The sequence below is a fragment of the Lonchura striata genome, chromosome 15, assembly GCF_050655825.1.
Source record: "Lonchura striata isolate lonStrDom1 chromosome 15, ASM5065582v1, whole genome shotgun sequence".
Taxonomy (NCBI): Eukaryota; Metazoa; Chordata; class Aves; order Passeriformes; family Estrildidae; genus Lonchura; species Lonchura striata.
The window spans coordinates 4,295,901-4,306,664 of NC_140717.1; the positions used below are offsets into that span (position 1 = coordinate 4,295,901).

Genomic DNA, 10,764 nt, shown 5'->3' on the forward strand with positions numbered 1-10,764 from the left:
AGTGCAAACACCCAGAGAAATATCACTGTTGGTGCACCTTTGCCCTTCCCCAAGCTCCAAAGCAGGCATAGAGCTACTTGTCACTGAAGCACTTTAGAACCTCATGCCCCGCCTTCACTTATCTGCACAGTTTCAACACTTACAGCCCAGTATTTCCTGTGCTAGGAAAGAAAGCACCACTTCTATCTCCCAAGCCCACTGTAATCAGTAACAGCTGAAGCAAAGCAGGTATCAGATATCAGCCTCCTCCCCTCCAGTTTACAAGCACTCCTTCATAAAACCTCCTTCATCTCCACCAAAAAAAGTTCATTTCCAAATATCACATGCTTCAGCAGCAGACAAAAGGCATCTCAGTTCTTGATCTGAAGCTCAGAGCATGACAAGTACTACAACAAACCTGTCATAGCTCCTTCCGTCACGCTGCCACCCCTTCCCAGTAGACTCACCTTTATAATATAAATAATAGAAATATGCTTTTATATTCACCAGAAAGCCAAGCTGTGCTTCCACTCAGCACTACCTGACATGATTCACTGCCAAGTTCTTTTCTTCTAAAAGAAAGTCTTATTGCACATGGCTACATCACACAAGAAAACAAACAGGTGAAGCACACAGAAAAGTGCCTATAAGACCTGAAGTCTGCAAGAGTTACAAGCTCACACCCAGCCTTCCCACAGTAAGGGAAGTGTGCACAGAAAGGAAAGAAATCAGTTTCCTGTATAAAGTTGTGAAGAAACACCAGGTCTCATCTGCTGCTCAAAAAACATTCTCTAAAAGAGCAAGAGCAGGAACAACTTCAATGCACAAACTTAAACTCCATGTTTGGGGTGCAAAGCACTTACCAGGGAAGGGCAACATCTGCTCATATCCCAGCAAAACAACAGGACTGTTAAAAAGGAAGACGGGGAAGAGCCGTAATTAAAGCCCCAAAACCATATAAACAAAAAGCCTTAACAAGTCCCACTCATAAAAGGAACGGGAATTTCGGCCGCACGCACAAGGGCAGCTGAACACTGCTGACACCACAGCCCCAGCGGCCGGAGCAGCCGAGCAGGGGCCGGCGGCAGCCAGCGGCACGGGACGATCCCCGGCCGGGCTCGGCGGGGACCGGCCACCCCAACGGGCCGGGCAGCGGGGCGGCAGCGTCGGGCGAGGCCCGCAGGCCACGGGCAGTGGCAGCCCCGGTGCCGCCGGGAGCTCACCCTGCCCCGGCCGCCCGAGCCCGGCAGCGCAGGGCCAGGGCCCGGGCCCGGCATCGCCGCCCGCCCGGCTTCGAGAGGCCACCGGCTCCTCCTCCTGCCGCCCGTGCCGAGCGGAGCGGAGCGGGGCCGAGGGCGCCGTGCCGGCCCCGCCGCCGCCCCTCGCCCGCAGCCGAGGGGGCGTGTGCGGCCCTCAGTGACAGCGCGGCCGCGCTCCGCCAGGCCCCGGCGCGGCGAGCCGGCCCTCCCCGCTGCAGGACCAGGAGCACCCCGGCGGGTCCTTACCGCTGGGCAGGGCATGGCGCGGAGCCCCCGCCCGTGCCGGGGCGCGGCGTCCTGCCGGGGCCGGGGTCGCTGCGGGCTCGGGGCCGCCGTCGCCGCCTCACGGACACAACAACATGGCGGCCGCGCGGCCTCCTCCCTCCTCCCCCCGCGGGGCGGGGCCGGGCGCGCGCCGCTCCCGCCCTCCGCCCTCAGGGGAGGGAGGGAGGGGGGCGGCCCCGGCCCCGGCCCCGGCCCCGGCCCGCGCTGAGGGGACCGTGGGGTCACGGAGCCGGGGAATCACGGAATCGCGGCGTCATCGAGGCTGGAAGAGCATCTGCTGGTTTAAAAGCATCTGCTGGCTTAAGAGCATCTACTGTTTTAAGATCGCCTCTTCCAACCGTCAGCCCAGCACCGCCACCGTAACCCCCGAACCACCCCACCACATCACCCAGGGGCAGATGCAGGCGCCTCTTGAAGGCCCCGAGAGAGGGTGACTCCACCACCTCCCCTTCCGAGGTCCGAGGTCTGACCGCCTGGACGGTGACAAGTTTTTTCTAGTCGGTAACATCGCGGCCCCGCTGGCCTGAGCGCTCGCCGTGCCCTCAGGAGGCGGCTGCCATCCCCCGGCCCCTCAGAGGATGGACGGCAGGGCCCGCAGGGATGCATGAGTAAGGGGCTGAGCATCTCCCTGAGGAGGAGACGCTGCCCGAGCCAGGCCTGGCTAGTCTGGAGAAGGGAAAATTTAGAGGAGATCTGACCAATCCATGCACATATCTCCACAGAGTGTCAGAGGACACTACCAGACTTTTCAGTGGTGCTCAGAGACAGAGCAAGGAGCAATGGTCACAAACTAAAACACAAGAAATTCTACCTCAGCATGAGGAAGAGCTATCCATTGAGTAGAGCATTAGAGCAGCTGCCCAGGGAGGACATGGAGACTCCCTCTCTGGAATAATCCAAACCCTGGACATACTCCTGTGTCACCTGCTCAAGGCAACCATCTCCAGGGGGTTGGAGTGGGTGATCTCCAGAGGTGCCTCCCAGTCCCAGCTATTCTGTGGTTCTGTGACTCTGTAAAGCCAACTTGCCCATTTTTCCACTGTGAGGTCCATAAGCCTGGCACTGGCTGAGCCAGGCTGTGGAACAGGCCGGGTCTCAGCAGAGGTTTGGCAGCCACCTCAGCCAATCTGTGAGTCAGGTAACAATGGAAGCGTGTGCTGAGGGGGGCTGGGTGTGTGTTCCCACACCTCACAGCATCCCCTGCCATCCATCCTCCTAAGGATCCTCAAACATCCTTGGAGAAACACCCTGTTCCACTATAACCTGGGATTAGCCCTGTTGGTCAGGGCAGTGCCACTAACACAAAGGCTTAGGGTTCAATCCTTCTAAGGGCTGTTCATTTAAGGTTTGGACTTGATGATGCTCATGGGTCCCTTTGAACTCAGAATATTCTGTGATCTACAGAAGCCGTTCTGGTGTGCAAGGTCTTCTGGACAACGTTTCCTGCGTTGCTTTGGTGACATTCAGCTCAGCTGTAGGAACATGTGTGGCCCCATGCCACCAGGCCATGCGCTGTCCAAGCCACCCTGCGCAGCCCACAGCTCCTAAAGCATGAGGTAATGGGGAGCTGGGAGCCAGCACGAGCAGGACTGCCAAAACCACATGGAAACTGAGAGACAAGTGATAAAGCAAAAGGCCTGTGAGCGTTAAGCTACAGAAAACACAGGAAAGCTGGAGAGTGGCAGCAGTGTTGGAGGTGGCAGGAATGTTGCTGGTTCCAAAATGAAGCTCTAGCTAAGCCTTGTGCAATGGAGCTCCTTACCAGCAGCAAGATTTATATCTGGGTTTTGTTGCAACTGTGATGGATCGTTAATGTTTTATTTTTATACATATCTTTAATTTACAATACCATATGTAGGTCAGGTTGTACTTTTGCGGGAGATTTCCACCTGCTCCACATGTTCGCCTTGATCTGAAATGAAATGCTTGCAAGTAGCTATAAAATGCACTCCTAAATTATCCACAGGACTCTCCCTCTGAGTCCAAGGCTAGTCATTGTAACAGATGGACTTCAGTCTGTCATTAGGTTGTGTCTAAGCTGGAAGCAGCATAAGTGTTCAGAGGGAACAATGCAAAATACAGAAGCCTGTGCCTTCACACTCAGATATGAGCCACGCAGTGAGCTGTGTTCTGGTTTGGCTCCCTTGGTCAGGGACAGCAAACATTTGAAAGGAAGTTAATCAGCCCCTCTGAAGGGATTTTTTCCAACAACAAGCCATCATCTGAATGCAAATATCATCTCAATGCCAATATGTACTTTCAGAAGAAACTTTGGAAGAAATACAGGTAACTGAAGGGAAAAACAGGATTCCTGGCCTGTTTACACCCAAAAGGAATGAAAATATGTAGAACCAGTAGAGCTGTAGCTGAAAAGGATGTGTTGACAGCATCAGCAAGCAAAATATGAATTTTGAGAAGTCCCTGTTAAATGTTGCCTTTTGCAGTGTGCCTGGAGGGAGATCAAATGTGACCTACTTTGGGAAGCTGGATCCTGGAGACCTGGGGCTCCTGTACAGCAGCACCTGCTGGGTGCTCCTTCTGGTCCTTAAGGAGGGGGAAATCCTGCAGTGCCATCCCTGTGAAAGGAAAAGCTGACACTTCCAGCTGCTTGTTATATTTGTACATTTTATCTTTACCAATCTGGTCACACACAGTGCACAGAGACATTCCATGTCTTGTGTCCCAAACCTCTCTGTATCTTGTGTTCCAGTCTATTTTTTAATACATGGCCCAGTGTTAAATGACTGTTGCTTCTATTTTCCATGATGATCAGGGCAAAGGATGAGAATTATTTTACGGAAATGGAAATTACTGGACCCAAAGGGAGAGCAACACTTGTGAGAACCTGATGCACAGCTCAGGGAATGAGGTGCTCCAAAACCCAGAGTCCTGAAGGACCTGGAGTGGATCCTCACTCATCCAGTACAGAGGTTTTAATTTGGGAGGAGTATGGTAATGAATTATGGAGGACCTCCTGAAGCACTGGCTGGTTTTAAGCTGGAAGAAGTAAAGCAATCCAGCCATTTAGACACCTGTTAGTGTAACCTCAAAAGCATTAAAATCTTAAAACATAAAAAGGAAAATGTTGGGGACAGGCAAGTAAGTTTAAAAATGTAAAATATAAATGTGATGTGTCTTTACACAAACACATACATAAAGATTGATTGCTTTTAACTAAGATTAAATAAGATTATACCCTTGATAATTGTTTCCTAGACACAGATACATAATAGATGTATTAATTTATTCAGTAAATTAATAGAAATCAGGTCCATAAAAAAGGATAGCTAGGGGGAAAAGGTAGGGAATCGCCTCAAACATGCACCAGCTGTGGCTGCACCAAGGGAATTTCTGGGACTACAAAGGGAAGAGTGGGCAGAAAGTGCCTGGATTCCCATGTTCCCCCCAGGTAACCTCCCTGAATCCCAGGACCACAGCCTGGCCCATGTGTGCTTTTGCTCTTGCACAATATTTTTCAGACAGGCCTTGGAACAAAAGGTAGGAGGGAGCTGATGGTATTTGCTGATGGCACAAAGCTGGGAGGCACTGGCTGTGCAGTAGGAATAGCTGTATTGCTGGAAGAGCTGGATAACATGGAGTGCTGGCACACTGGAAATGGGATGAAATTTAATAGTGGAAAGTACAAGGTCATGCCCTTGGGAATTGCTAACAAGAATCTCTGCCGCAAGCTGGGAGCTCATCAGTTGGAAATGACAGAAGAAGGGAAAAATCTGGGTGTATTTGTTGTTCACAAGATGACGACAAACTCTCAGTCTGAAGTAGATCTGACAAAAAGCACACACACATGGAGGTATTTCCAGGAGAAAGGGAATGTTAATGCCATTGTAGAAGCCTTTACTGCAACCTTCTCTGGAATTATGCTTGCAGCTCTGGTCCCTTTTAATCAGGGGACACAAAATGTGACTGGAAAGTAATTATAGCCTAATCCTGATTTTTTCTTATACAAGGATCTTGAGATAAAAGAAAACCTGAATGCTGAGAAAAGATACAGTTGTTCTTTGTGAAACTTATGGAGTAAACACAGCAGTAAACACATCTCCCTTAAGAGCAAGGGTGATGTTCCTGTATGAGAAAACAAGTATCCGATGGCCATGAGAAGTCTGGGCTGAAACTTGAGAACACCAGAGCTTCCAGCAGCTCAGATCCCGAGGCTCTGGGTCATCCTTCCCAGAGCTGCTGTCCCCTGATGCCGTTGCCACCAACAGCTGACCCTAAAAGCCCAGTGAGTCCTTTCCAAACTCTTCTTACCATTTGAGGCACAGCCACAGTTACCAACTGGCTTCTTATGGAAAGAAAATAGGTGCCTGGTGTGGGAAGATATTCCCTGGGCTGCAGTTGCAGGCCAAATGTCACTTGAGTGATTGGCTGTGTTAAAATCTGCACATGGTGGTGGTGAGGTGAGAGCATCCTGTCCTGGGTCACCCCACCCTGGTCCCTCAGATCACCTTTCCAGAGTCTGCTCTAGTGCCCATCCTGTACAGGAGTTGCAGTCCCGGAGCCAACCCTATCTGGAACAGGGAGAAACAGCAAAACCAAAGGTGTGCCAGGTCCTTTCCTGCTCCTGGTACCACCCAGGGCCCTTTAATACACTTCCCTCCTGTGGCCCCAATGGCCACCTCAGCGTTTACAGGCTGTTTCTGTTATGATGAAAAACTGATGGCAGGGTTAGATATCTCTTAAAAAAACAGCACACCAAGTCCTGGTTCAGTAAGAACAGTCAGACCACGGAACACAGGGCAGTTTGCTTTCTCAGGGCTCCAAACTGACTCCCTTGGTCAGTTTTTTACCCAAAACCAGCTCTCCTCATCCTAACTCTCCCATTTTGTTTTCATCTTTTATCCTATTTAAATGTTTCACTCATTTTACTCTCCTGAGCATTTGATGACTGCCTGAAAAGAATGCTGACCCTGACCACAGTATTTACACTGTGTTCCTCCATGTGTAGGTGTTTCCATTCTTCCTGCTCCCACCCAAGAAATGCGATTTCATTGTTCATTCAATTCAAGTGGCAGCAGGTGACATTGGGGTCAGCACAGCATGAGGGCCACCCCTGATTCAAATGTGCCAGTAGAGAGGCACTGCCAGTCATCCTGATGGGGCCCCAAAACAGATGCTCTGACTCATTCCCTTGCAAAGTAGATGAATAATTTGAAAATAATGAGATTTTTATTACATACATATCATTTTGGTCAGAACATTTTGCAGGAGCCTCATTTTAGGATTTTTTTTTTTGTCTTGTAATAACCTCATTTTACAAGATACGCCATTAGCGACGCTTCACTGCAGGGAAGCAACATGCCTTGGCTGCCCATCAAGATGATTATCACAGGACTACTCAAATAGGATCACTTGGGGGACTCAGAACTTCAAATTCAGTGGAACATAGACAACATTTTTGAGCAAACACTGGAAATGGCTTTGGGGACCATGTTTCCAGGTAGGAGCACATCTGGCTGAGCCTGGCTCTGCAAGGATGCCACCTGGAAGTCAAAACTGAAGCCATCGATATTGAGGATTTGCCAGGAGTTCAGTGTGGGCAGAATGTGCAGAAATCTTAGTTTATGGATGCTTATATTATTTTCTTTAATAGACTAATAAGCCATATGAGATTATTAGATCATTAGATTAATATGGCTTCATGTTAAACTCATATTTTCTCCTATGGATCCAGACTGGGAGAGTTGGGTCTGTTCAACTGGGAGAGGAGAAGGCTCCAGGGAGAGCTCAGAGCCCTTGCAGGGCCTAAAAAGGCTCCAGGAGAGCTGGAGAGGGACTGGGGACAGGGATGGAGGGACAGGACACAGGGAATGGCTTCCCAGTGCCAGAGGCAGGGCTGGATGGGACACTGGGAATTGGGAATTGTTCCCTGTGAGAGTGGGCAGGCCCTGGCACAGGGTGCCCAGAGCAGCTGTGGCTGCCCCTGGATCCCTGGCAGTGCCCAAGGCCAGGCTGGACATTGGGGCTGGAGCAGCCTGGGACAGTGGAAGGTGTCCCTGGTCATGGCAGGGGGTGGGACTGGAGTAAACATTAAGATCTCTTCCCACTCAAACCATCCCATGATATTGTTTGCTTTGTGAGCTAAAAAGTAAAAGGTTGAAAGCATTTTCTGCTGAAGCTGTCTTTTCTCTGGAAAAGCAAACTGGCACAACTCTAACCTGTGTCATGTGCTGTGTTGTTACAACAAAGCTGCCTGAAAAAAAATGCTTTTCATAATAAACCATATCTATTTTCCTTAATAAGCACTTAATCACCTTCCTCCTGAGGTTGGATAATTAGAGAAGGAGCAGGCAAAGAGAGGGCAAGAAGCTGTTGAATCGGAGGAGCTGCTTGAAGTATCATTAGAAGATTATATTATTTTAGCTGAATATCTTCAGTGGTAATTCCTTCCTGTAGACACAGCCTGGTAACTTGCTCAGGGCTGTGCCTGCTGGGAATTCCCACCCACAGGAACTTGCTCATTAAAACTCCAAAGGTGAGCAGCTCTTGGTTCCTCTGGCCAGGTGGACACTGTAGCTGCAGCCTCCTGGAGAATGGGAACTGGAGTTCCTGCCCCTGCACTGCTGCAGTGCCACCAGGGGGTCAATTAAGAAGCATCTTGGGTCATCTCTGGTGACTTTCATTAGTGACAAATAAAAATTATCCTATAATAAGATTTTAAGCTAAGAATAAACTTAGAGGAGATTAAATGGAGACGGATGGAAGATTGAAGACATAGTTAATAAATTATTGTGGGATCAATCAGGTCAACAGTTTAACACTGACACCTTTGGCTCTGTGGCTGTCAAGGACGTGCTGTGGAAGGTGTCATTGTCATTGAGGGGCTCCAGCATGTCCAGGGAAGGGAATGGAGGTGGGAAGGGGCTGGAGCCCCAGGAGAGGCTGAGGGAGCTGGGAAGGGGCTCAGCCTGGAGAAAAGGAGGCTCAGGGGGGACCTTGTGGCTCTGCACAGCTCCTGACAGGAGGGGACAGCCGGGGGGTCGGGCTCTGCTCCAGGGAACAGGGACAGGAGGAGAGGGAACGGCCTCAGGCTGGGCCAGGGGAGGCTCAGGTTGGATATTGAGGAAATTTCTTCATTAAAGGGTTGTAAAGCCCTGGACCAGGCTGCCCAGGGCAGTGGCAGGGTTCCCATCTCTGGAAGTGTTCAGAAAATGTGTGGGTGTGCACTTAGTGGCTGGTCAAGTTGCCAAGGTGATAATTGGTCAGACTTGAAGGGCTTTTCCAATCAACATGATTCTGTGATTCTGTGATTCCAAGGTTTGTAACTTCCATTAGTCCTCGATAAGTTAATGCATATATCATTAAGATAAAATGAAAAAAAGAAAAAAGTAGAGGATTGAAATATTGCAAAGCCCAGGGTTATCCTGATTCATACCTATTACTGTAATTGCATTTCAGCTGCTTTGAACACTTAATGGCCAATTTCTACAACTTTGCAATTTAGTACTGCAGGTCTCTCTTTTTTGATTACGCTGACATTTTCCTCAGCCATTTTATTACTCTTTCATTTTATTCTATTTTTAAAGTATGTTTAAGAGTCCTGGTCCTTCAGGGTTCCCTGGCCCCTCTGACCTGTGCGTGAGCAGCATTAAAACCTCTTTGGTGTTCCTTGGAGAAGCAGAGGGGCAACAGGGGCCTCACCTGCTTTAAGTGTGGGCTGAAACTCCTGTGTGAGTAGAGCAGCTCCCTTTGGGGCTGCACAACTGCAAAGCAGATCCTCTCCCCTGCCCCAGGCTGTCATTTGGGACTTTGAGGAGGGATTTGAGCAAAGCCAGAAGCCATGGAAGCCTTGGTGCTGTTTGGGAAGCTGGATTGCAGTGTCCATGACAGCCCAGCAAGGAAAACACACTGACCTCCAGCAGCACATCCTGGGGTTACTCCAGCTTTTCTGTTCTCCTGGTGCTTTTTGTGCAGATCAAAATGAAAAAGCTGCTTTTGTGTCTGGTCACCCTCCGAGCGGGGAGTGGCCTCCCCACACAGCCGGAGTCAGGAGGGGATCCCTGGGTAGCTGTCACAGCACTGGGACAGCGCTGCCAGAACAGGGCACTCGTCCTTGTGACATCTGATCATCCTCACCCTTACGTTCAGTGCTGAACGACTTCCTCCCGGCCATGGATCACACTGGGGAAGGAGCCTTTCGATAAAAGCTCATTTTCCAAAGCTTATTTCATGGAGAAGTTCTCCTCTTCCACATCTGATCTGAAGCCAGCTTGCCTTGTACCTTCAGCGGGACTCGGTCCAGTCATTCTGGACTGAACCTTGAAAAATGGATTTTCAGCAGAACCAGCAGCCAGCTGACTTTAATGCCTTGCCTTATCTGTGCAAGACAGGTTGGCAGTTTCCTTGCACACTGAGATCAGAAAGCTGTGATTTCCATTAAGATTTCAGATTTAACTTTTACCGTTGTGAAGTCTTGAAGGTCTCTGACACGTTGTCACAGGTGAACAGATGCAGTGTTTTTTTGCCAGATAAATCTGTACCAATAGTGTGTTTTCATATAATTATTTAACTGGGTTATACAAATGGAGTTAATATTCCCAGTTTTGGGCAGACGCTCCAACAGCTCACGGTGCTTTAGGAAATCAAATAGGGAATACACAGTTGGTAAGGTTACAAAAAACACCCCAAAAAAGAGGAATAGTGACTCAAAAACAGCTCGATGACACATTCAAAGCCCACTGAGTCACCTGGCATCTCACCAGCACTGCTCTGAGGAGGGTTGGCACAGGAGGGGACATAAACAGATGCCTTTGCGAGGGAATCATATTTCAGTTGCCAAGTGTTCTCCTCCAGGAAAAAAGAATTGGAGCAAACCTTGGACCGACATCATCACTGGGGTTTGGTTCTGGTAGGCTGTTCTGCACAGCATGTTGGTGCTGAGACTCCAGTCCCAAGCTCTGACAGGTGCAGTGATGTTTGAGAAATAGAAACGATGAATATTTCATTTAAAAATTACTAGTTCAACAGAACGGGGGAGATGGCAGGTTCCAGACAGCCCGTCATGACATTTGCAGTGTGAATCGCTAACACGCAGCTCTGTGTGACGGGAACAGAGCCCGGCTCTGCTGCTGGCCCGGGGGAGCCCCGGGGTGTGCGGCCCTCTGCCCGGTGCCCCCGCGGGTCACGGGCACCCCGGTGCCCGCACACCCGGACAGCGGGCACGGAGGGCACCGCGAGCGGGACTCGGTCCAGTCCCTCATGAGCCGCACCACACAGCGCACGG

At 50.0% G+C, this 10,764-nt stretch overlaps 1 protein-coding gene across 12 annotated transcripts in view; it reads right to left on the reverse strand.

Moving 5' to 3' along the window:
• The window catches only part of MTMR3 (myotubularin related protein 3), a 74,312-nt gene extending 72,669 nt beyond the window's left edge, over window positions 1-1,643 (reverse strand). For 11 of the 12 annotated variants that reach the window (XM_021537314.3, XM_085592856.1, XM_021537312.3 and 8 more), the window contains exon 1: window positions 1,485-1,643. The gene's annotated coding sequence lies outside the window, so the exon portion shown is untranslated. Of the gene's footprint in view, window positions 1-842; window positions 887-1,484 lie in introns of all 12 variants that reach the window. The other variant, XM_085592848.1, reaches the window with a different exon arrangement.
• Between the last annotated feature and the right edge of the window lie 9,121 nt (window positions 1,644-10,764).